This window comes from Cydia fagiglandana, chromosome Z, assembly GCF_963556715.1.
Source record: "Cydia fagiglandana chromosome Z, ilCydFagi1.1, whole genome shotgun sequence".
NCBI classification, from domain to species: Eukaryota; Metazoa; Arthropoda; class Insecta; order Lepidoptera; family Tortricidae; genus Cydia; species Cydia fagiglandana.
In genome coordinates, this window is record NC_085959.1 from 24,255,746 (window position 1) to 24,278,878 (window position 23,133).

Below are 23,133 nucleotides of genomic sequence, written 5' to 3' on the forward strand. Positions count from 1 at the left end.
GGGTATTTTGGGTATACCAATTTTGGGTATTTTATGTATAAATTAATGTTCTATAACATATATTTTTTTCAAAAATATTCATTTGGCAAAACAGGGTAAAAATACCGTATGTATGTAATGTATGAACAGACACAACCGGGAGAACTCCCGGTCCCATATCGACCACCGCGCCGCTCTGTACGAATTTGAATTTCGAACGTAACAAATTGCTAAAATGGACTAAATTATTATTGGCTGTATGCGATTAAGACTCGCGTTTCTAGGGTTCCGTATATAAGTCCGAATCACGCTTGACTGCGCATTTCTAATCGATTTTCCTGTCATCTATAGGTAAAGAAAAACTTGGAGTATTTTTTTCAAAATTTTAGATCCAGTAGTTTCGGAGATAAAGCCCCCCCCCCTTTATCTCTATACATAGGTTCGAAGTTATTTAAGAAAATAGCCAAAAAATGACCATCCCCGCCCCCCCTTTATCTCCGAAACTACTGGGTCTAAAATTTTGAAAAAATACTCAAAATAGTTCTTTACCTATAGATGACAGGAAAATCTATTAGAAATGTGCAATCAAGCGTGATTCGGACTTATGTACGGAACCCTAGAAACGCGAGTCCTAATCGCACTTGGCCGGTTTTTTAATTTCGTGACGCGACGACAACCAAGCCGCATACAGCCAATAATAATATAGTCCATTTTAGCAATTTGTTACGTTCGAAATTCAAATTCGTACAGAGCGGCGCGGTGGTCGATATGGGACCGGACCGGGAGTTCTCCCGGTTGTGGCTGTTCATACATTACATACATACATACGGTATTTTTACCCTGTTGAGCCAAATGAATATTTTTGAAAAAAATATATGTTATAGAACATTAATTTATATATAAAATACCCAAAATTGGTGGGTGTCCCTATTTCGGAAATATAAAAAAAAAATTTTTGAAAAATTAAAAGTGAAAATATTACTAATTATAAGAATATTCGGAACTCCATTTTTTTTTGATAATTCATCTAGATTACTTACATAATGTGTATAAGTTACAAAAAAATCGGTTCGGTAGTTTAGATTAAAAAAAATGAAAACCAATCTTCTTTTTTTTTTAATTTTCTCAAAAACCTGCAGCATTTTAGGGTTATTTTATTTGTTAAATATCATCTTATGTACATCTGGCCTAATAAATTGGCAAAACGGCAATCAATTTGGTTTCTGGGGCCGATGCCCCATACAAACACGGCTAGACCCTTTACTAAACCGCAAGCAATAGTGAACCTTTACTAAACTATGACGCACACGGGCATGTGGCTTCAGCATTTTGAATTCGCGCAAGCGCCGAATTACTCGCTCCACATGTATTCTTAGGCTGGCAATTTGTTTTGTTTCCCTTGCCTCTTGTTTTGATAGTTTACCCCCAGTGTTACACTTGGAGGCCGTACCAACTGCACTCCCTCTATCCGTAAGTATTGTTCTACATGCTTGAACCCTCTGTCAGCTATCACACACATACCTGGTTTCAAAACCTTAACAAAATCACATGATTCGACCAAACATGTATCTGTTATTCTTCCTCTATAACCAGGACACAATTACTTCATAGTGTTTGCTAAAAGATTACACATAGGAACCGCACAACATTTATACACTTTGGTATTCATATTTAATAATACCAAATAAACAAATTCTTTAATAAGCTTCTATTAGTACGCTTCTAGCGCGTAGGTTGTGTTTACATGACCTTGACGTCACTAGGGACGCCATGACACTTACAAGCGTTTTGGAACGAATTTAAAATCTTAAACGTAAAATGTAGTTTTTTCCTAATAAACCCTTATTAAATGCAGAAATATGCTATTCTTATTAAATTATTTATGTTTCTTAACATTATAGGACAGTTTTTCAAAATCTGTCATCATGCCTTTTGTAAGTTGACCACATTCAAAACTCTTAGGAACCGTTTTCATTCCGGAGGGGTAATATTTCTGTATTCCACTCATTTACATGTGCCGCCAGCGCGTCACGAGATACTCAGTAGAACAAAGTTCATAATAACTAACACCTCCACAATTTGGCAACATTTGAGAAAGTCTACTCAATTCAATTTAAAAATCGTGCCCCAAGGGTTCTGTGTATTACACATGTATTGAATTTTAGTAAGTACCAGTACTTTTTAATTTTTACTCTTTTTTTCCAGGCTGTATGATGCGTTTTAGTTCAAAAAGACTATCCCAGATATACGGAAACATTGGTCAGCTCTATAATAACGCAACTTTTGCATAATATTTACGCGTGGCCATAATTGAAACCGCGGGCTAGAGCTCACCGGAGACTTGGACTTTTTACAAGGATGTTGTACGAAATATTCGTCTGGAGACATGAAAACATAATGAGGAAATATTCAAGTCTACACACTCTTATATTTGTACAGTGAGGGTAAAACATTTTTAACCGACAACACGCCTGAGACTAAGTGAGTTAATCTCAACTGTTGTAAGGATAAAAGTCTCTACCCTCATGCAATTTGATTCAAACCGAAGACTAATGTATTAGGTTACATTAATAATCTTTTTTGAGTTATGTATTTTATGGTTTATTTTCAATAATAATATGTACATATTGAATATAAAATAACTCATTAAAATAAACTAAAACTACAAACAAAATAAAATTAACACTAAAACTTACCTATAAAATAAAAAACCTAATTATAAAAAGAATACCCCCTTTAGTAGGTCCACCTGTGGCATGGTACCCATGACGCTGGCGGCGTTTCCTCGCTGAACCGCCAGGGCGATTCGTTGCGAGAAATACGCGCCAGCTCTGGGGTCCCCTGTGGCGTCAATCAGCCGCCCGACAGGGCCCTCACAAAGGCCTGCATGTCGGCTGACCACGGGCCCAGTGTCTCTCTCTGAGGTATCGTATTCTAAATGAAGTCATCCGTGAGAGAACTAAAGTCGTCGACATAGCCGGATTAGCAAGCTGAAGTAGCAGTGGGCCGGTCATATTAGCCGTAGAACCGATAATCGTTGGGGTAGACTAGACGAGTTCTCGAGTGGAGACCGCGCATCGGCAAGCGTAGCGTAGGACGCCCTCAGACTAGATGGAACAATGACCTTCGCAAGGCGGCTGGCAAGAGCTGGATCAGAGTTGCCGCAAATCGTGCCCAATGGCGTGCAATAGGAGAGGCCTATGTCCAGCAGTGGACGAGAGTAGGCTGATGATGACCCAAAGGGTAAAAACGGGACCCTACTTATTACTAAGAATCCACTATCCGTTTATCCGTCTGTCTGTCACCAGACTCCATCTCATAATCCGTGATAGCTAGACAGTTGAAATTTTCACTGTTGCCGTGATAAAAAATAATAAAAAGTACGTAACCCTCGGTGGGCGAGTCTGAATCGCACGTGTCCGGTTTTTACACGGTGCATTTAGCAACTAAATGACGCAATGCTGCAAGCTATTCAACAACCAGAAATAGTTCTTAAAGCTACAAATAGTATTGACTGTCCTAAATTCCTTACAAAAAGAGTCAATGAGTGTATTAAGAAGTATGAAGAGGACGCTTCTGTGACAGCAGGACTAGATAAAACCATAGTGATAAAAAAGGGAGCAAACGTTATGCTCAAACGGAACACGTTACATTAAGACTTGTAAATGGTGCCATAGGGAAAGTTGAAAAGGTAGAATGGCATCCGAACAGGAAGAAGGCAAAATCAGTTTTTTTTTTATAATGATATAATGTATGAACTGTCACCGGTAAAATCTAAAAAATTAACAGGGCATTTGTATACTAAGTGCAGATTCTTATGTGTATGGCATATGCTATAACTACCTATTCATAAAAGTGAAGGGCTAAGCTTGAATAGCGTACTTATTGATACTGGCACAGCGACGTTCTCTTGTGGGCAGGCTTACTTAGCACTTTCAAGGGTGACTAATTTGAATTGAGTCCCTATAATTAATATTGATTTTGGATGTATCAATGCACAACAGTCCGCTTTAGTTGAATATAATAGACTCTGATGTAAATATCGCCTTGATTTATCCCTTATTGAAAATAACAAAAAAAGCCAGTGAAAAGAAGGACTGCCAGAGAATGGGCTAAAAAAATAGCCGAAGTTCAGGTTATCCAGCCCATAAAAAAACCGTAGAAAAATAAGGTCATCTTACAAAAAGAATAAATGAAATCCCACCAAAAGCATTCATGTAAAGTGTTGCCAAGACGGGTGTCATTCTGAATCCCTAACAACGTTTTTCCTAAAGTCACTTGCCCTAACTGGTTTGTCCTAATGGGCACATGCCCTAACGATCAATTGTCATAACGATTATTTTCCTACCACAAAAGTGGGTTAGGTTTGGGTTAGAACTGCGACCCTCGCTAAAAAGAACATATGCTTAATATCATTAGGATAAGTATCAATACTAGGGAAAATAAAATTAGGGTTTTTATTGTTAGGACAACTCATCATTATTACAAACAATATTAGGGAATGCAAAGATAGGAGAAAAGACTTTAGGAATTCAGATATAGATCCGCCAAGACTAGGCGCATAAAGCTTTTACACTAAAAAGTTATCAGATCCCGTAGTACCAAGACTTTTACTAACTTTGAGTATGTACATACTTTAGTCTCAGGCAATGCCGCTTGGCAAAATGTAAAACAAAACACTTAACTTGGCGTTTTAAAAGTACGAATATAATATTTTCGTCCCTAAATTATATGAAAATGTTATTTAACTTGCCCTAGTTGGTAGTTGCTAAGAGCAGGAAGAAACCTGAAATTTTCGCGATTATTTCGATTTTTGACCAAGTTGCTTTCGGCGCTCGAGGTCTCAAAATTGGATTATTCATTGGCCCAACATCATAAACAAGTCTGCAAAAAGAACATCCGGAAGTCTGCAAGAATCAGAACTACCGGATTTCACGTAAACGTCAATTAATATTATTAATTGAACCTACGGCCGACGATAATAATAATATTTTGTATTTGTTGCTCATCTGATTATCCATTTAGGCAGACAATGTTATGAAATTCCCAATTATAGTTGTAATTATTTCTGTTTAGGGAACAAATTCGGGTAAAAATGGAGAATAAAGTGTTAGAACTACCCTGCTCAGGTCAAGGCCTTTCGTAGTGGAATACATGTGTTAAAGTACGTGTAACTTTTAGTCTTTTTTTACATACTTTCTTGCTCGACCCCCGTCAACACTGTCAACCACAAGGTTTGGTGAAGACCCCGGCTCACAAGAACATAAGGCTTTATTATGTAAATTACGTTAAGATACCTACATGATTACGGTAAGCAAATGTTCTGAAATGATGTGAAATTATTGACTCGAAATCCGGCACATGTGAATGTTTTAGGTAGGCACATAAAACAGGATATGTATGTATATTTGGAAGATGTGTATACATATTATTATTGTACTCAAAAGACAAAGGCTGAAAATACTGAAATATAATTTTCCTTTTTCGTGTCCCATATATAATCGAAGGCCGGAGACCCTCGTGAGAGGAATATTAAAATGAAATTTATTAGTCCGCTCCCAACTTGAATCATATTGAAGCGTGGCCTAATTTTGCGGAGTGCAAAAACATCAGAAATTAAAGTTAAAATTAATAGTTATAGATTATCTATCAGCTTAATAATCTAGGGTCTCCGAGCATGGAAAAGTTGTCGGTAGGTTTACGGTCTGTGTACGAAATAGGGCTCCAGGCACTGGTCCCACCGCGAGCTAGTAAGCTATGAGCTATCGGCTATAAACACGAACAAAAGATAAGCACTCCCGTGTAAATAAAAGAGACACGGCGATATTCATAGCTCACCGCTGGGCGAGTAACTATAAATATCGCCGTGTCTCTTTTATTTACACGGGAGTGCTTATCTTTTGTTCGTGTTTATAGCCGATAGCTCATAGCTTACTAGATCGCGGTGGGACCAGTGCCCCAATCAGGGAAAAAAACTAGCGTTAACACCTATAAATCCTATAATACAGTAACCTCGTCGTCTACTAAAGTATACGTACGGTACGTAAGTACGGGGTTCTTAGTGTGATATCCGGTAGTTCTGATTTTTTGCTAACTTGTTTATGATGTTGGCACAATGAATAATCCAAGTTTCTAACCTTAAGCGCCGAACGCAACTTTGTCATAAATTGAAATAATCGCGAAAATTTCGGCTCCTCTGCTCTTAACAACTATGGCAAGTTGTAAATTGGCTATGTATTTTTTAACCCTTCTTTGCATGGTGATGGAAATTTCCATAATAACATTGTCCTATGAAATAAAGGTGCTTTCGGAGGTGATTAATATTTATTTTTAACACTGTCAACTTTCAACACTAATCTATTTTCTAATTTTTGACATAAATTTACGCAGTATTTTAATTTATAAAAAATACATTTGTTTAAAGACGGAATTTCGGAAAACTTGGAAAAACCCGGAAGCTGATGATTTTTAGTACTTATGTGATTTAGGGCAGATTTTTCAGGGTTTGTAATTATTTTATATTTACAAACTATATCATAGGAATATCACAAATAGTGTACCTTTCTGATGGCAGTATTTTTTTCTGATACCCCTTACTAATAGTTATATATTTACTTACAAAAATATGATTTAGCCTATGCAACTTCTGACACTGATTTCGCAGTGAAAATCGATGATGTATTTTTTTTACTATTTTTCCCAGAATCAGTAAACAATTACGTGACACATATATTAATTACGGGCAAAAATAAAAAATCATGCAAAGAAGGGTTAAACATGTAGGGTACGGTCACAGGTGTCTCTCATTTTCATACAATTTTCAATTATAAAACATCATCATGTCACCGTACCCTTCGTGTTTGAAAAATACATGCAAAAAATCACACGGCCACGAAAAAATAATATTCTAGAAAAACCCGTCCCTGTCACTTTCAATGTGTATCGGAACCCTATAAAACATCACTTATGGAGCCCTACGCGAAAATAAAATTCTATGCGAAGTGTCGTAAGCTTTTTTGTTTACTTGATAAAGTGATTTGAAAGGTGCTTTCCAAAAACAAGGAGTCCGTTGTTACCTTAAACGAGAAACGAAGGTCGGTGGTATTAAAGCATCGAAGTATGTTTTTGTTTATAAACTCGATAGGTAGGTACCTAAGCATCGAATAGAGAGTGACGACCAAAGTGGCCAAATATATCGTTACACACCTTTCTTACAATATACAAAAATATTTGTTCCGATATATTTGGCAACATTGGCGTTTACAATTTATTTGACGCTGACAGTACATAAAATAATTAAACAAAAGGTCCAAGAGCATGTCGGGTCATGCTACATACTATGGACCGCTACACTGAGGGCGTCGTAGGTATTTGACCGTCCGTCACATTAGACGCAGATAAAGCGGGCTTTTTGACCTTAGATTTTACGGTCACTCATTTAGCCTTGTCAAAAATGTTGTCAAAATATTTACTTAGGTATACTTACATTTAGCACTCCTTAAAATCCGTAAGTCCTTTCCGTAAAGTCTGGTAAAAAAGGTGTTTGTGGGGTCCGGGCCAAGGCTGGATCTGGTTCCGAATCCGCCTCTGGGCCCAATTCGGGATCCAGTTCTAAATAGTCTAGATCAGCTTTGAGTCTGAATATATAAAATAGTGAGCGTTAGCAAAAATCTTGTTTCAGCTTGAACAAAAATGATTTCGAATATCCGGATCGCCTCCACTGCATGTAGCATTTCTTAGCCGATTCTCTTAAGATTTTGTGGTCAGTTTCGGTAGTTAAATGAATATTTCTCTCTCGTTTTATTATTTGGAAAAAGTTAAATATGGCGGAAATCGGCATAAAAGACAAGCACCAGGAAATAGTTTATGTCACTTAAGACCATTGTGAGTTCGCTGTGATATTTACTCAACGAAGTACTACTTACCTGAGTATTTGAATGTTTACTTTATCAACGTTTATCGCGAGGTATACAGCTCACAGCCCCACTAAGGACTACTATAGAGTCTATAGATAATATAGATATCTCGCGCAATCATACCGGCCTGGCCGGTTTCGACCACGGCGACTGTATAGCACTGATTATTGAGAGCGACGTTCGTGAGCTCTCAGGTGGCTGACATAACCGATTTTAGCAGTAAATGTACGGCCACATTCACTGCAGGTCAGTACCCCTCCGACAAAATTGTAATTGACGACCGCAGGTGGTCGGTCGGTCGAAGGCTTGCACTTTTGTACTCACTGTATGCCTCCACTTCGGCCGATCTGGTCCCAAAGTCTCCTAGTAATAGTTTAAACAGTTTGAATTAAGAATCGGCTTTCCTATTTTTAGCTTGTGCATGTAATTAGACGTCTAAGGCTTTTCCTATAAATATATTGAAAGTTGTTAAGTTTATGATACTGTCGAAGGACCCCTTATGTCATTGTTCAAGATTTAACTCAGTTTTTCCGCAAGATGGATGAGGACAATAGTAAATTGTTTGTTCGTGCCATAACAAAGGGATAATAATAGACGAGAAAACTATTCGAAGCTTTCGAGGTAATAACACGTTTTCCAGGCTATGTGTTCTGTTATTTGCGAAATTATTTATTACACCGATTTAAGGTCATCTAAATTGGTCAAATGTTTCGCAGCTTTTCATTTCCGCAATGTTGCTCTTTTTCATTAGACCCGTGGATACGTCGAATATCAAATGAACTGACTAGAATACAGACACAGTACAATAAAGTGTTTACATACAGTATACATAGCTACATACATATTTAAACGCCATGAACAGCCAATTTAAATGTGTTTATTTTAAGTAATAAACAGAGGCCTCCAACGACTCATTTTTTAAACCATGTTCAACCGATCAGTGGTTTCTTATATCCAATGATGAATCTACAAATTATATAGGAGTAGGTAACTAAATATTATTATTTTTTCGGTTTATATATATTACCTATTTGTTGAAATATATATATATGTCGGGAATTGTGGGCGTATCATACTATCGGCAGCACATTAGAACCTTCAATCGTGGATGACGAGGGCCTTCAATGAAATACGATGTCCAACTCACAAACTTTACTGCACAAGGCTCATTACAAATCACAGCACGCGATACGTTTCTTATCTTAAGCAAACCAGTGGATTTGACCCAGGAGCCGCCACAGACGTCATCTTCTCCCGTTCGTTCTCATCGTGCTTCCTCTGAAGATTCATTGACAGCATAACTTCAATTGTTCTCGACTTCAATTGTTTTTATCAGCGCACTCTATGACGTCTTGGTGGAACTGCGTCGAACGCCACTCAGGTGTACGTAACACGTAACACCCTAGTTTGCTCTATTTGTCAAGGTTTGCATGATAAAACGCCTCTTTAAGGCGACAGATGGCACATTTCAGCCATTCTCCGACACGGCCAACCTGACATTGTACGGGTCCCTCCGTACATTATCCCCCTTTGCGATTTTCACTGGTAGACTAGAGCAAGGATCAGATTACTTCTTCTTCCAAAAGAGACTATAGAGCGCATTTCATCTCCACCACCACGGCATCCTGACATTGTATGCATCACTGCATACATCTGCGGACAGAATACAACAATCTGAGGTATCTAAGCTCATTGCTCGGCCTACCTGACCAATGTAAGTTTTCCCATAACTTTTGAATACTGACAGGTAACTCTTTCAATAACACGCTCATAGATCATTGTCGTGAATGGACAAGTCCAGCGCCACCTTCTCAATAACAGTGCCAACAACTTGAATTTACAACATCTTGGTTCCAACACACAGCTAGCCTTATCGCCTGGCCGAAACGCCGCAGTTGCAGTTACGAATAGGACTGTGCCCTCCAGCACCCAGCCCTCAAACGCCCTCTGAACAACTCAGGATCCGGTTGCGACCACCAACTCATGTGATGAACCTCTCAAATAAACTATTCTCAATGGTATCATTATTACTGTTATTTTGAAAGGGATGTGAACTTCACGTTTTGTCTCTTATGTCAAACTGCTTACTTAGCTATTATTATTCATGCAATATGCAAAACAGACAGCAAAAATGACTAGATAAGATTCCTTCAGCTTTTATGGGGTTAAAGTCACCTTTTAGGTTCTTCAAATAGAATCACGCAATTTTAACACTTTTCAACGAATACAGTTACAAATCATAAAATAATGGAACCAACTCACGTGATTTCCAACCTCCAGTGACAGTCTAGCAACCAGTAAATATGCAGCTCATCTCGGTTTCTGTAAACAAATTAATGCACCCACTTTTTTGCAACCGCAGCTGCAAACCGTGCGAGACGGGAGATCTCGCAGCAACTATCTTCATTCTTCATGCACAGCAGAGGACTGTAAACGTGTTAACTTAGATTTACCTAAAATATTTACAACAATTACAACATTTCCACGAACATTTCACACAACATAACATAAAACGTAATTATGCAAAAACTTTATCACAATTTACAAAATATCAAATATGTCAACTGTCATTTCACTTCAAATATTTTCCATCACGATACTTCTTTATTTTCCACCAGCGCCAGCATGAGATTTCTTCATTTTCTAAGGCCTTTATAACTCTTGAATTAAGGAATGCCAGGGATTTTCAACTTCAGGGCAGATTTTCGGGACCTTCAGTCCACCTTCATTTGGCAAATTTGAGCTTCAAAGAGGAATTCCGTAGCGAATTCCGTGTGTTCGGCCGCACTTCTGATGTCGGGAATTGTGGGCGTATCATACTATCGGCAGCACATTAGAACCTTCAATCGTGGATGACGAGGGCCTTCAATGAAATACGATGTCCAACTCACAAACTTTACTGCACAAGGCTCATTACAAATACGCACACAGCACGCGATACGTTTCTTATCTTAAGCAAACCAGTGGATTTGACCCAGGAGCCGCCACAGACGTCATCTTCTCCCGTTCGTTCTCATCGTGCTTCCTCTGAAGATTCATTGACAGCATAACTTCAATTGTTCTCGACTTCAATTGTTTTTATCAGCGCACTCTATGACGTCTTGGTGGAACTGCGTCGAACGCCACTCAGGTGTACGTAACACGTAACACCCTAGTTTGCTCTATTTGTCAAGGTTTGCATGATAAAACGCCTCTTTAAGGCGACAGATGGCACATTTCAGCCATTCTCCGACATATATATATATTTCAACAAATAGGTATTCAAATTTGCTTTTATTTTTCCTTGTCATTCATCATTCCTTGTCATTGTCTTTATTTGTCCTAAATTTCAAAACAACTTAGTCCCATACCAAACGTAAAAATGTATGTTTAACCAAATGCCAAAATAGGAACTTCATCTGTTCACTCACTACATTATTAATTTACTAAAATTGATTGAATATTTAATGCTTCGGTATTTCAATTTACGTAGAACTTGGTCAATTAGTAATGTCCTATAATATTTATTTACTTATCACGCAAAATACGCACAATGGTTGTCGATTTGCGGAAAATGCCCAGGATAACTAACTGATATTTATTTAACTAACTATTAGTCTCAAAATTCTCGGGCCTGTTTTTACAAAATGCGACTTCGTCTCGTTTTGCTACTTCGGTACATGCCTAAATACGTTTTAACTAAGAGTACCTACCTACAATTTGTGCTTCAATTTAGCTGCAGGTAGGTACGTCAAGTGCAACTACAAGTTTGTTGAAACTAAAGACGATATCAGGGCTCGGAAACCGTTCTCATTTGTCAAACCGGTTTCATTCATTCGCCCGGGAACGAAAAGGATTTCGTTTCCGTTTGCGGTTACCGGATAAAGAACTGTTCTTTTGAGATAACGGTTTATGCTATATACGTTCTCATTTCGTTCTCAAGGGACGAAATTAACTGGTTAAATTGAAAAAATCGAAGCGAGATAGAACGAGTAAGTATTGCTATCTCTTTCACGTATGACAACGAGTTTAACCGAGAGTCTCCGAAAGCCAAGAGTAACCGGTATTATATCGTTCCCTGCGAACCGTAAAGTTCCGTTCCCTCTTCTTACCGGTTAGGAGAGAGAACGTAATTTGTTAGTTTGCGTTCCATCAATTAACCGGTTTTTTAATAAACGACATAATATAACGGTTTTGGAACGATATTAACAGGTATTTCAATACCGGTAGCCTTGGACGATATAGAATAATATAGCAGGGCAGGGAAACCGTTTTATTTTTCAAACCGGTTTCGTTCATTCACACGGGAACGAAAAGGATTTCGTTTCCGTTTGCAGTTACCGGTTAAAGAACTGTTCTATTAAGATACTGATTTATGCGTAATTCGTTCGCTTTCCGTTTTTGTGGAACGAAATTAACCGGTTAAATTCCAAATATCGAAGCGAGATAGAACGAGTAAGTATTGCTATCTCTTTCAAGTATGACGTCGAGTTTAATCGTTCCCTGCGAATCATAAAGTTCCGTTCCCTCTTTTTACCGGTTAGGAGAGAGAACGTAATTTTTTAGTTCGCGGTCCATCAATTTACCGGTTTTTTAATAATTTCCTCTAGCCGCCCATACGTCAAACTTTGCCAAGCAAAATGAAATTTTATTTTGTCAACACAAAGTTCAAATTAGAATGGAACAGAAGACCTTTTTATAGGTCTCTGGGTGGCTAGAGGTTAAAACGGCTTTGGAGCAATATTAACAGCTATTTCAATACTGGTTCCGAGCCCTGTAATATAGCACTCTTTAATGTAGATAATTGGAGATTTAGGTGTTATGGCACGTATAAGTTTAACACTACTTCAATTTGGTGTTTGGGAATGTGGTACATTGAGAAAAAGAATTGGCATTCTGGGATTCAGGCATCTTTTTAAACTAAGTATTCTTTGTAAGTAAATGAAATTTAGGTGCATTGAAATTGAAGCACAAATTAAGCAATTTGCTTAATTAAAATGATAATGTGGCGAAGTTACCCGACATTGCTAGTAGGTACTTGTAATAAAAATTCAATCCGACATTTTTATTGCACCGCGGTGGCTTGGATCGTATCTCTGCCAATGAATTATTCAAAGACATTCGTATTTGGATACTTTTCAATATCTACGTGTTATAATTCTTTTTTTGTTTTTGTCATGGCCATATTCCGTTAATTTAGGGTTATGCCAATGTTCCAGGATACATATGTAGGTATTATGTATACCTACTAGTAAAATGGCTTTACTTGAATGCACTTTCTATTTGGGGTTCCGTACCCAAAGAGTAAAAACGGGACCCTGTTACTAAAACTCCACTGTCCGTCTGTCTGTCACCAGGCTGTATCTCATGAACGCTATAAGAACAAATTAATACCTACTTAAAACATAATATAATAAATATTTAAGTGGGGCACACAAAAAAACATGTTTTATTTTGCCGTTTTTTGCGTAATGGTACCCCTTAAGGGTTCCCCTTTGTGCGCGAGTCCAACTCGCACTTGGCCGGTTTTATTTATTTGGCAGTAAGACCTTGTTTATTAACGATATAAATAAAATACAATTTTATTTCAATGTTTTATATTTTACAGTTCCCGGTTTTCTTAAGTCATATTAATTTATAAATACATTCGCTACTAAGTGTATGTGTGTAGGTATTTATAATACATACACACATTTTATAAATAAGCAACTGACAAATATTTTAGATTTTTAGATTTACTAGATTTCAAACGTCTGTTGTTGAATTTTACCATACATAAAAAATTTAAAATTCATCCAGACAAATAGTTTTACCAACTTTACACTGCCAGCACATGTCGTACAGTCAACAACAGAGCTATGAATACAGGCAAAGTGTCAAAAATATGTATACAGTACTTTATTGCCTGTACATTAAGGTCGTGTATACATATTTTTGGCACTTTGCCTGTATTCATAGCTCTGTTGTTGACTGTACCTACGCACCATTTTAATTATGAAATTAAAATGTTGTAGCCCTGTAAGTAGTACTTACCGAGCTACTAACAATGGCGATGTATGCAGCTCGGGTGTGCGTTTCGGAGTCTGTAATTGATATTCGCATGGTAGTATTTTTTTCAAGTAAAACTAATTTTATACTAAGTAATCATGGTCACCTAATAATAGTACATTACTACAGAGGCCGGGACGAAGGATAGCTCTGAGCGCGGGCAACCCCATTTCCCGCCGAGGTATGTATAGTGCTTTTCTCAAACATGCAATGAAATAAATAAAATAAAAAATCCACGAAACCCAAGTTTTATTTATAGAAAAAACTAAAAGTAAACTACACCCAAAATATAACCAACACGTACCTATATCATTATCAGGCGTATGTTTTACACGAGTCGTGTATTTTTACTACCCGTATATTTTCATGTATCTTTGATTTTTTCGCCTTGTCCGTCTGACTGTCGTTTTCGTCACATAAGTTTGAGTAGACCTTTTTACCGCTAACGTTTAGATGAAATATTTTAAATGTTTTATTTGTGTAGTTAAATTTATAATTTAAAATTATAAAATTATAGAATGTATTATTTATTAAGTTCATGTTGATTTTATACAAATAAAACTGCAAATTATAGCAAACATGTTTTTTTTTTATAGGCGTAGTGGCAGAGTGTCATTACGAACCATAAAGCAAATACTGCCTCTAGTTTTTTTTTAATGGATGAATGCCACGATGCTGTGTCACAAATATCTGTGGAATGAAAATTAAAAAAGAGGACTTTGCCAGCCTAGGCCTGCAAGATGTGTATGAAATTCCATTAACGACCTTTTGTCCTAGCCGCACCTGAAACGTCATACTTCGCAGCCTATTGTAAGGAACATGACATCAATATTTCATTGCATGTTTGAGAAAATGACTTTTGACATAAGAATGTCGAATAGGTACGCTTTATGGAAAGCGACAAGAAGTCACAATGAGTAGGGTGACCAAAAAGTATGCAGAAATGTTTTTTTTTTACTTGACATTTGAAAAATAATCATCAGTATTGTTGATAAACAATCATTCACAACGTCATTAGGCTCATCTTTGAATTCTGTGTGATGGCTCCAGCTCCACGACCCTGAAATCACTTTGTTATATGCATAGGAACAGACAGTTGACATTTGATTATTTACTTATTTAAATTCTAGTCAATAATGTACACATAAATGGTTTTTTTTTTCCAAAAGTACTAAATAAACAAGTAATAAATAAAAACCCAACGAATAGCACGCTCTAAATTCAGTTTGGGACACTGCGCCAGTTGCCTGGCAATATTTTATGACCGAGCAAAACGGCAGATAACGGTTTATCAAGAGCTGAATTGTCACGTAAATCAGTCTCAAATTTCACTGCAGAACCCAAGGAGGACAATAGAGATTATAATATAATATATTTTATAGGTACATAAAGAGTACCGAATATTTAAGCTTATTTATTAAATATTTAGGGTGAATAAAGAGGTATCATGGAAGCATTTATATTTGAATTGTCTGGAACCCCCAATGTCGTTCATAATATAATTTAATACTTAGTCCTATTGAATATTCTAATTTATACAAGTTTTGCGATGGCTTAAACTGTATAAATAGTCACGATTTTCCCTACTAGCCTGAATAAACAAACTTTTCTGTTGCTACTCTTCCGTGAATCAAATTAAGTTACAAACAAGCCTTGGTAAAGCTTCAGACACAATAGCCACCCGCTATAATGGGCCTTTTGATAAACTTTCCTCTCAATGCAGGCTTTTCTTCTGGTCTATTGTGTCCACAATTCGGCAATAAATCGCCTATTTGCAGTATTTTCGAAAAGTGGACAAAATAGTGGGTTGATTAGTTTTATAATTCTTAATAGGTACCTTTTTCCTATAATTGGAAATTAAACGAACTTACCTGTAAGTGAAGTTCTATTTCAATTATATTAGCTGCACAAACTTCGAAATGATAAATAACTTGTAGTAGGCGTAATCATACAGCCTCTGGCCATGTTAAGTATTCAGAGTAAAAAGTTAAAATTTCTCAACGAGAATTCAAAATTTTGTATCAGATTTCTGAACGCATAGTCGCGCCCCCGCGCGCGCGCCGCTTCTGTCGCCCTCATTTAGTTTAGAGTAACAAGCCAAGACATAATACTTTCACTGCCAGTGACCCGCTACCTAGGCAGGTTCTCTAGTCTTAGGAGCTTTTCGCTACAAAGCGGAAAACGCATATTATCAGCTTCGCTCGTTGCTCGCGCTGGCAGTGAATATGCCAACTGATATGACAGCTTGGCCCGCAACTCAGCAAAGCCAATATTATCTTAAACTTTGACAGGGATTTTTCACTATTAAAATCCCTGGTCGTCTCAGGACAACGCGGGTACTGGGCGGGAAGGGATTATCATTTCGAAGTTTGTGCAGCTAATATAATTGAAATAGAACTTCACTTACAGGTAAGTTCGTTTAATTTCCAATTATTATTACGCTGCACAAACTTCTTCAATGATAAATAACTTGTAGATGTTTAGAGATAAGTATTCAAAGTTTGTTTTGGCTTTGTATTACAATAATGAAATCAATGATTAACAATTTCATTTTTAAAGTAGGTACCTTTTTAGTTATCATCAACTATTTTCAATATATATGTATATTTTGTTAACAACATTATTTAGAGATCTAGTGATTATAGAGATGATTATTTCATCAAACTGCCTGTCATATGATGATTGAAACAAAATTAATTTGTTTCTTATTAATAGGTATTTCATTAGTACCACTTAAAACTCAATTATTATAGGACTATCAAAGAAATCAAATGTTAGCATGAGATGCAATTTTTAACGAATTCAACAACTATAAGCAACTCTTGATAGTGGTTGCTGCTTACAACCTTTAGTAGGTAACACTTATTTTCTCATTAACTAGATAGTAAGGATATATCTTTATATAATTATTAGAATTAGATGGAACTATGATTATGAAATTGAGCAAAATTATTAGAAGTGTCATGTTTTCTTCCATCAATATTAACTCCTAAACGATTTTGCTGCTTGTCAGCCTGAGCAGCCTTGTCAGGCTGCGCATAATGGGTTAAATGAGTGGTGAGATTAAAAAATATCAACACCACTATTTTTTAAGAGTAGGACTTAGTCCATCTACAAATCGTTTGGGAAGCGATTTTTTCTATGAAATAGACATAGAATTTTATTGCTTGAGTTGTAGTAGGTACTTATAGAAATTAGGAGTTAACATGCAATTTTGCATGAGGTTTTTGAAGGCAATAATATATAATCACTAACAATTTAATAATCTACCATCACGAATATTATCATTCATTTATATATAGCTAACCAATGTTTAGCTTAAGCAACCTTACTCAATTTCAATTTAGTTTTATCTTGAAAAATTAATTTTGAAGGTAGCAAAGGTTACTGTAATTTATAAAGCCATAAAGGTCTTTATCAAAAATCAGAATAAAGTTTCATATTTTATCAATTACAGGGTTTGCACGTTGCGTACAATCACAATGGCTAATAAAAGAAATAAAGTAATTTTTTACTTTTTCTGTCTGTACCTAATGAAATATTTTCATTAGTTGGTGACATTGTTGATAAGTAATTTAAGACTGATTAAGGTATCAGCTCACACTTTAATGTTGAGGTGGGTGTAATCTAAAAAACGTTTTTCCTAAAATGTTCAATTGTATCATTTGAGGAGAGCCTATTCCCCAATAAAAACCCAAGAACAAATTTACAGAAAATTACACTTCTATACCTAGCATAAGTAATGCTATTAAAACGGCAAGCACTTCTGGAACAGATACCATAAAATAATTAATGTAATTATTTTCACAAAACATACACCAGTATTTCAAGTGTTTAGGTATCATGCTGCTTGACGGTGTTGGGCGCAAGGGATTACACCATACTGTTGGCCTCACCAATCAGAAATTCCTCCTGTCTCCTCCTCCTCTTCCCTGCTCGTTCAGAGATGGCTGATGGCACTCCCCGGATAACACTGGGATAACCATGGATAAGACGCTGTTGAAACTTGAAATCGGTTAATAGAATAAGTTTATTTAATTGAGAGCTGGGGCTCTAATCTTTACAATTAAATGTAACATATACTCATAAATATTTTTTAAAACTGAGTAGTTTCAGTGACCGTGCCTTCTGGTTTTCCTATAACTTTAATACCTTAGATTTCATTTCAAATTAAAGAAAAGCATAAGTAGATAAAATAATTTTTATATTCATGAAAACGTGAAAGCATCTACTTATGTAGAAAAAACATCTGGGTTACTTCACCAGGATATATGTATAGCGTTCACATATTTCATCTGCACGGCTACCAATAACTCGATAGGTATATGAAGTTGCAAAATGTTGCAAGACATTTCAAATTTGTATTAAAACGTTGTATTAACTCTAAAATCCCAAGTTATCACTTAATAGCACAAATATATCATTTAAGTAGAATATTGTAATGTCTTTTTTCGCACCACTGCAAAATGTTCCTAGACATAAAAATACAGGATTTAATTTCACCTATGGAGCATTCCATGAAATTGTCTACCGTTGTCCCGTAGAATGCTCCCTATTCGGTTTATAAATAATTGCGATAGCTGTGTTGTCAAGCTGTGCTCTCAGAAGCATCTCACAATCTGTTAAACCGGAAAGAAAGTCTTTAAACATAAAAGACCACCATAAGCTGAACAAATTTTATGTAATATATATTCTTCTTGACTCCTTCCATAATCCAACAGCTAACTCATTGTAATCTGCCGCCCCAGCGTGTCAATAAACTATTACTGTAAGTAAGTAAATATCTGCAGAAAGTATATTTATAAATCTTTATTTTAATGAGCCACCAAAAAATGTCACACTATGTTTCCTTAAAATATATTGAATTTAATATACTTAAGTATGTATTTTTGTCTTTTCAGCTCTTTAACCCTTAAAGCGTTTGTGTAAACATACAAATAGCCAAACTTATCCTATGACTATACAAACAACCAATTTATATTAGCAATGTACCAATTTATAAAGGGCTTTATCTTTTGATTAACTTTGAATTTTTTCCCTAGTAGGTAAAGAAATAAATCTATATATTAGCCAGCTTTGTGAGGTACTAAGAAACTAGTTCCATTTGATTATAACTCCACATAGGTAATGGTACCAAGACTATAATTAAGTGTGTCCTGTATAAGTACCTGCCCTACATAGTATAACATTTGTTATAAGGAGTATCAACAATAGATATATCTATCATCTAAACAGTCTGTGTGTGTATGTGATCTTAAACACTTCATAAAAGGTCTGGCACATATATCTAGCTAGAGAGATATCTAGTTTAATAGTCTAGGTATGTTAAGACTAAAAACTGAAATCTCATCTTTCCACATGAAACAGATATGTTTTCTACATTCAAGAAATCAAGTAAAAACATCTTGGAGCTAGTGCTCATTTAACAATTTTGTGTTCTTAGTTTCTGGCAATTCTAATATCTTGTTAACTTAAAACCGCTCAGTTGCACTACCTAAATGTGCTTATATTATTATATGGATCTTGCCTATAGGTACACCTATAAAGTGAACATTATTTTATAAGGTCATCATAGGCATATATTTGTACACACAGTATATACCTCAGTCACATATTTTTCTAGTATTCGACTATCAATTTCACAGAAGTGATCATATTTCGGAATACTTGCAGGTGTTGGCACAGATAAAAAAGGAACTTTGTATGAGATAGACCGGACAAAATCCTTATATGTGAAAAAAGGTAGGTTAGGTTCATACAATTAAGTAAACCACAGCTTTTAAGAATTTGTTCTAAATGAACACAGGCTGTTGTGATGTCGCTGTGTGCGACCACTGTTGCGACCACATTGTGACTGCAGAGAGGAAAGTCTTGCTCTGCTTCCTCTTCCTTGCTTTTGACCAGGGGTTTTTGTATATTGTTATGTTTAATAAATACTTTATTGTATGAAACAAATACAACAGCAAATCATACGTTAGAAAATATGGTTGGTAGTTGAGCCTTTGAATTTTAAAGTGCCAGGCTTACGGGCTGGGCTGCCGGAGTTTAAAGTTCTTCTGCTAAATTTTCTTAAAACATCACTTGTCAACAGCATGTTTAAAAGATTTAATAAACCTCTTATGCCATTTATTATGATTCAGTCTTTAATTTCAAAAAATGGACAGAATCACTTAAAAGTGACAATACCTTCTTATAGCTGGTACAGTACACAATTTTTGAGAGCTAAATCATCACAGTTAGAGAACAGGAAACTTTATTTTGTATCATTTCAATACTAAGCCTCGTTCCCCACTGGCAAGAATCTCGCCAGCTGCAGCTTAAGTCTCTGGGTTCATCTTCGGAGGACCAATAATTTCTTACAGCGCAGAGTAGTTTTTTGTAATCTTGTCCGGGTCATACTTCTTTTATAATGTTCTTAGTTATTTATCTGTAATCAAACAACAACACTATCCTATAAGGATTTTTCCTATAATATCCAAAATTCTGGTGCGTCCCTCCGACAATGTCAAGGTTTGCTCGCTTAATTCTTCGCTTGCTGACATTAGAATAAGTAAGTACCTTCTTAATTTCACCTACTTGAAGATGAGTATATATCAAGAGACGGCCTAATCTGGCATACCACATGATTAACTCATTAGGTTAAAAGCGGTGTCTAGTCAAACACGCCACAAAACCCAGTAGGTAAGTTTATCTAGCAAGACTTGTAGGTGGCTTATACACTCTAAAAAATGAAGACCAACTAAGAGCAGTTTTCTCTTCGTTGACGTTAAGTTAATTACAACAATAACGATCTTATATAAATCAAAGAAAGCTGATTACTTAAAACAATAAGTGTATCTGTGATTGAACTAATAAAGTAGGTATGTTATTAATCCTAACAAGTGTATACTTTGCATCTATTATTAACTTGTTGGCATAATTATGTAACGTAGGTTAATTCAATCCTTAACAATTTAATTAAAACAGATAAATATGTTAATAGGTATGAACATTTTAATAGTTTTTTTGATTATTTTGTCTTTGTTGATTTACATAAGATTTGCTAGTTGAATCAACTAAACATATAATTTATTTAGAACAACGAAGATAAAACACTCAATCCCATTATGATCAAGTTATTGTATTGATTACGAAACTAATATTCCATTCTACTAAGAATTATTTGTTAAATCGATTTTCTTAATAATTAAATTAAATAATCGGTTAATCCGATCAATCAAGAGATAAGTAGGGGGATCGCCTGTACACCCGCTCTCCGCCCCGCCCGCGCCCCTCTCGTGGCGCGTGCGACCGAGCAGTCAGTCTCTGTAGCACGCAGTTGCGTTAAGCTCATTCAATTACTTATTCCTCTGGAAAAACCTGGTGTGTACAAAGTTGATTGCAGTTTTGGTAGTTCGTACAGTGGGCATACCAAACGCACTATTGCCTGCAGAATTAAAGACCACATCGCTGCGGTCAAGAACAACGACGCTCACAAGTCAGCTATTGCTCAGTGACACCTTGAGTCGAGTATAAGTCAATGGATCGAGCTGCATAGTCCCAAGGTCATTTCGACAGCACGCCACTATATACCAAGATTGGTAAGAGAAGCCTTAATTCACAAATACAATCGTGAAGATGGGTTTTTAAACTGTCAAATGTGTGGAATCTTGTGATTTGTTTGACTAAAAAACAACCAGTGACATCCGAATCAAACTCGCGTAGTGACACTGTGAGTGTAGTGTGCTTGGATAGACCAACAAGTGTGAACGTGATTGGACCAACGAGTGTTAACCCCTCGTAAGCTTAGACACGGATCCGTGCGCGTGAATTTAAATGCAAAACGTTTACTTTCAAAATGATTAAATGAATAAATAACATCTTATTATAATATTTTTTTGTTTTATTCATTTACCCCCTTTTTATAAAACTCTACGGGCTTGATTTAGTTTAATTATGTTTTATCCCTTTCTTTGTTGTTATATTTTATTTACTACTTATTCGTTTAAATTTTATACATTTTCTTTGTGCTAGTTTTTATACGCGCCGTGCTGAATAAATGCTGGTCCTCGTACTCGCATTATACTCAAGGCATTAGTCTTAAATACTAAGTAGGTAATACAGATTACAGATTTATTTCAGATCTTCTTGAGGATCGGCCTAGGCCGATATGGCTTCACATTTCACAAGCACGCCTCCTCCCGTGTTTGTAAAGCTAAACCGGTCTAAGCCGATCGCCAAAAAGATCTGAAATAAATGTATAATGTATATTTTAGTATTTAAGACTAATTCCTTGAGAATAATAACGAGGACCACCAGCATTATTCAGCACGGCGCGTATAAAAACTAGAGATCTGAAAGAAATGTTTTAGTAAATGCGACAAAGTAAGTCATAGTACAATTGAACAAGAATGGTATTGTACTAAACAAGCTTCATAGTTGAAATGATTAAACAATTAAGATTCAAATTGAACAATATCTTAGTTCAGGCTAATAAGATGCATAAGTCGATGTAATCATGTTCTTAGTTGAACTTATTTAGGTCAAATAGTTAATACAGTAATTCTTCATGTTAACATTGATTTACATCTTAGTTGAAATGATTAAACAATTAAGATTCAAATTGACCAATATCTTAGTTCAGGCTAATACGCCATAAGTCGGTGTAATCATGTTCTTAGTTGAACTTATTTGGGTCAAATAGTTAATACAGTAATTCTTCATGTTAACATTGATTTACATCTTAGTTGAAATGATTAAACAATTAAGATTCAAATTGACCAATATCTTAGTTCAGGCTAATACGCCATAAGTCGGTGTAATCATGTTCTTAGTTGAACTTATTTGGGTCAAATAGTTAATACAGTAATTCTTCATGTTAACATTGATTTACATCTTAGTTAAACTAACTTGTTTGTTTTCATTATCAAGCCCTTAGTTGATCTTACTAGGATCAATTAGTTAGCATAATTATTTTTCGTGTAAATATTGAACAAGATCTCAATTGGTTCAGTTACCTAACAATAGTAATAGCAATCAGAATTACCTTGTTTGATGTGTTTAAGTTCTTGTTAGGCTCGTATGGAATCAAGATGCTTGATTACGGCCATCAAGATATTGATAGGGCCAACCAATTTTTTTTTAGAGTGTAATGCACCCTATTATCAGGTAGGACATGAGCAATGTCTCAGTGCTGTTGGCAAGGAATATGTGACAATATCCCTTGGCTATT